The following is a 5,673-nucleotide window of genomic DNA, read 5'->3' as shown; positions in this document are numbered from 1 at the left end:
GCTGGTAGACCGAGAAGGTACTACAGACAAACTCTTTCTCAGGGTCAGACGGGATTTATCATTTTATGGCAAAGCTAGTATTTTTCCCATGCATTCTTTCTTATCACAAGTTCCTGGGGATGAATCTGTGAGGCTCAAAGAAAACAAAGCAAAAAAAAAAAAATATATTTATATCAAGTGGATGCTGACAGTCTGAATCAAAGGCTTAGTGCTTTATAATCAAGGTTTTGGAAAAACAAGAATAGGACAACCCTGAGGATTTGGCACTGAGTTCAAGAACACAGTTAGGAGTCATTGCACCTCCAAGAACTCAGAGAACTGAAATGGAAACAAAGCCCTCTCAAAAAACAAGGAAATAAATTAATTCATTTAGCACCACCAACAATTATACAGTGGGAATGCATTTTAGTTAGGAATGTGTTAGGCAATGACCACAGCTGGATATACTTCCAGCTGAAGTCATGCTCCAAAAAACACTGAATCCAAAGGAACTCTCCATTAACTTTTGTGAGCTCTTAACCAAGCCCGTGTTAGTAAGCCAGACAGCAAGATTTAGAGACAACTAAGGAAGTTTGCAAGACAGTAACTTAAACTGCACAAGGCCAGAGGATCTGGGAAAAAACCAAGTGTCAGTGATGGGATTAGAGGACATGAAAGCTCAGTCCCAAATATCCTTTAGTCATAGTCAGGAATTTCATTATCTTCTGTGACAACAGGGTTCAGAAAGCACAAGGCAGTGATCTGAATCGGTTCCTAACTTAAGCATAGATTTTCTGTGAACTTTTTTAAATGCTTGTCTTTCTGCTCAGCAACACCACAAGGGCTATAAGTAGTCTTTCTTTTCCTTTGCTCTTAATGGCATAGTATTCTTGAACTGCTTAAATATTGGGTTTCTGGCTAGTCTAGGGTTGATACCATCGGGACATCTAGTATCCAACCTCGAACAAAATGCCAAACATTAATTCCAGCATCAACTAAGGCATGTCCCCTACAGGTATACCACTCAGTCTCCAAGTTCTGGTTCTTTAAAGTATAAATTAAGACAAACATAACTGTTTTCTCTGTTTGACCCTTATTGGCAAAATGTGTGTGTCACCATACTCATAAGATTGTAAAATGCTTTGTATAATATATATCTTTTTTTTTCAGATAAGTTTCCATAGCTTTAACAAAAAATAGAAATCAATTAATTTTACTTGCTGAGTGTTTCTGGAAAACCAGACCAGCAAAGCATATTGTAGTCTGACAGGAATGCAGTAAGCCACTAAAATCAAGACTAAGTTAAGATTCAGAGCCAAAGGTGTTTGGACTTCACTGGTCTTAATAAAACGAAAAAAGCAACCCTACAGACCAAAAGATACAAAAGTTTCAGGCCCTATGTCACAGTATGTCTAAATCAACTTAGTTGTGTAAGAATAAAGAAAAAACATTGATATAGATATGAAGAATTTGTTGTAGATAAGAATTTTCCTTCAATAAAGAATACAAGATTGGGGTCTTTTGTACAAGTGAAATCAATGAATGCTGTGCCTGTCTAGAAAGAATATGTTTTGTAAATGAAGAAGACATTTGAGGGTGAGGATTTAGTAGAGTAAATCTTAAATCACCACGCACAGCAGCAAATAAAACACTTAAAACTGAAGAAACATTAATTACTTCAACACATGGAGCAGCATAAAAGTTCCCAGTAGTAGTGAGAAGGTGAAATGATGCATTTTGTTGCAGAAGATATGTGTTTTGTTGCCAGAAAGGAGCATACATAGGCATTGAAAGCAACTAGATCGCAAACTTACAGAGTAAACTGAGGTCAAGGCTACTGACCTGAAGAAAAATCAACAAGACACAGCAGTGTGGTGCTCCCACTGTATTTATTGCCCTGATTCTTCATGGCAGAAGCTGCTTTTACAGTGGGAAAGGACTGTGAATACAGAAATTCGAAATATCTGATTTAAAGATCAATGCCTCAGTTTTCATAGAAACAAATCATGCTGAAACTTCCTTAGAAAGAAATCTGTTATCTAGGAGAGGTCATAGTACTGTAAGGCACTGCAAACTTGACTCAGTTGCCAAAATAGTACATGATAGCTAGTGCCATTTGATATGTCCTACAGTACCCTACCCTCTACCTATCTGCTAGCAGAGCTGTTGCTTTTCTACCCTTTGACCTATCTATCTGTCAAATCCTTTCATATGTCCTGGATTCCCTAGGTTAACGCCAGAAGTTCAATGTTGGACATTCAAATTATTGAGAGCTGGCTTAAAAGTCTTAACATGCTTTCGGTCCTTTGTACAAATGAGCCTTCTAGGACAGTTTTCTTATTAGAAAAAGATTGATGTAGAAATTATATAAAGCAAAGGGAATCAGTTTTGCTTAGAACGTCGGAATCTTCTGCGTGAATCATATCCCTCCATAGATAAGGAAGGGGTTCTGCCTTTTACTAACCATTAATATAGGACATTGACAGTATTAGGAAGTACTCTTTATTGAAGCATTGGAGGAATGATAAAAAAGTTCAAAGGAATTGTTGTATGCTGTACAAAATACCTGTAATATGAAAGTAAGTCCAGAATTAAGTAGGAACTGATAATAAAGAACATACCATTGATAAGGAAAAGAGATACCTTGACTTCTGCTAACATTGTAAAACCTTTTTCTGGTGTAATAACGTGTGTGATACTACTGTGTATGCCTATCGTTTGCAGCATATTATAGCAGTTCATATCTGCTATAGTAGGAAAATATAATATAATATAATATAATATAATATAATATAATATAATATAATATAATATAATATAATATAATATAATATAATATAATACAATACAATACAATATAATATAATATAATATAATATAATATAATATAATATAATATAATATAATATAATATAATATAATATATATAATATATAATATATAATATATAATATATAATATATAATATATAATAGGAAGTGGTATTTCCCCTTCAGAAGGAAAACATTCTGGCAAGAGTAGACCCTATGAGTATTGCCTTGTAAGTACTTATAGAAAAGTAAAAGGAGAAAAAATATCTCTAAATACACACCAGATAATACCCACAGCAGATTGAAATTCATTAAACATCATCACATACAATGAGTACCAAAATAGAAATGTTACATATAGGAAAAAATATTCATATGTAATCCAATTTGCTTAAGCCTTGATTTCAGATGTTGGAAAATATGCACTTCTAGATTATCGGGACACCCAAAAGATTGTTTCCAGAATGCAACTGAGAATGTTATTGGTACGTTGGTAGGAGCAGTAAGAAATGTGAGGGGAAAGGGTAAAAAGCTGTGACACGAAATAAATGCCATTTACTTACAACACACCTTTGTTTGACCTTGCTAAAATTCGATTCAGCAAAATAAATACAAAGGTGTTTGAAGTCTGAGAAACTCCCTGGGCTGAGGTCCCCAGTTGAGGGTAGAAGCTGTACCACCTCCCACAGCCCCAGAATGCCACTGCCATTGGTCAGGGTCTAATACCACCGGCTCTGCATTCTGAGTAACTCCATCCCATTTGAGAGATTGGAAGCTAAAGGTAAGTTTTGGTACTTCTCTCTTAGAACAGTTAATTGGAATTTTAACGCTGGAAATATTTTTATAGTATTTGTTTTATTTTATCATGCATAATACTGATTCAAAGGCTGCAGATTGAAGAGACTATTTATTTTTCCCTGGATATGTCTTAGTTCCTTCCTGTGAGAGGAGTACATAATCTTCATCAAAATATTTGATCTTAGAGCTACTGCAGATGCCAATATCATTACAGTCTGTTCCAATATATTACACATAAGGGAAGCACAGAGACATGCAAAATTTGCAAGTTAGTGTAGATACTATAGTCATAGATAAATAGTTTTTTCATAGAGATCATCATTATATTTGCTGGTTTTGTCTATATATGTACAAAATTAAATACCTATCGAGTCCTATACCCTTTAAAAACCCTTTATTTATAGGCAATGTGAAATGAAAACAGTTTTGAAAAATAAATATTTTTTTATTTAGGAATTGTTTATTCAGAAGAAAAATTACACCAGATATGTTAGTATTACATTTTGGGTTAATAGATAACATCCTTCATAGCTGAATCATATGGGATAAATGACAAGCGAAAGAAAAGCAAGACCAAAACCAGTCCTGTCAAAAATAGGCATCAGGAAATATAAAGACAGAAGACAATATACTTCAGTTTATTTCAGAAACTGGTTTCATTCTTATTTAATTTCATTTCATTTTTATTGTAATATTGGAAGCTAATTCTGAAAGGTGCAATTTAACTAAGTCTTCTCAAAGACAAGCACAAGTGACTCTAGCTTCTCCCAGCAGCAGCTGAAAAGTCTTTTTGAATAAAGCAAATGAGGGAAAAATGAATGCCTTGTGTTGCTGACCATCCCCAGAGGAATTTCATATCCTCATGCCTAAACTAGCTTCATAAAGACCTCTTTTCATGAAGCTAACATTCAGCTTGTTGCTCAGCACACACATTCAAGAAAATGTCCTGTACATTTCTTTTACTTAATCTGGTTTAAGTAGCTACAGGTTAAAAATGAAATAGTTAAGTGTGTGTATTATGGCATCACATCAGGAGTACAATTTATTAGACTTATGCACTGTTCATTATCACTGTCTGTGCTTTTGGTGAAATTAGTGGGAGCTGTAGCTAAATCAAGCTGTAAGTAAAGAGGGCTGAATAAGAGTCTTGTCAGGCATCTTAGATGATAATACTGAATACATTGCGTACAAGGAATAGGGAATGCATATACACTAATGTTCGAGCCTAGCATGAATTTTCTACTCTTTTGCTAAAATATGGAACCTTTCAGTGGGTGATAATTCGATTTTACAATTCTGTTCTTCAAGGAGAACAGGTGACTGTACTATGCTGCCATTTCTCACTACTTTAAAAACGGTGTTGATTGAATAATGAAGGAATGCAGAGTACTGTCACTTACAGGGCTATGGAGAACACAGATTACTTTTTATTCTGCTCTCCAGACCTTTGCAGAAGTGATGGTCCCAGTATACCACACCATTCAACAAATTAAAATTATTCTAGCAAAACAACTACTGGGTTGAAAGTGTTTTGATTATGCTCATCCAGAGACGATAAAGAAAGAGGTCCTAATGTTTTCTTTTTTTTTTTTTTCTATGGTGGAGGAGGAAGACAAAATTACATTGTTGTGCATTTCAAAAGATTATTAATTGTGATAGACACAAATAATATACTAATCTAGCTTTTGGCTAGTTTCTCAGAAACTTCTAATGGTGCAGTGGAAATAGGTGAAGTTAGATGAAAAGGGAAAAAGACAAATATATATCTTCCTTTCACCTTTTTATGTACTTTCTCATTGAAGTCAGTTTATTTTTATACCAATAAAACTCTATAGGTCTTTCCTAAATTATCTAAATATTAGAATGGCCAAAGTAGTTTGCATAAATTCTCAGATCCAGGAACTCTTCATGAAGCAAAACAGAATAAACCATTGATTCATCATGAATAAATATGAGTTCTCCATCAGAAATATTGTTGCATAAATATAAGTACTGTATTTGTGAGACTAAATTTTCATAGATTCCTTGCAAATACCAGATTACCCATATTTTGTCCATTTTCTTCTCTTTCAGAAAAGAAAGCAGA

The sequence above is a fragment of the Vanellus vanellus genome (assembly GCF_965231255.1).
Source record: "Vanellus vanellus genome assembly, chromosome: 1".
NCBI lineage: Eukaryota > Metazoa > Chordata > Aves > Charadriiformes > Charadriidae > Vanellus > Vanellus vanellus.
This window is presented reverse-complemented; position numbering follows the sequence as displayed.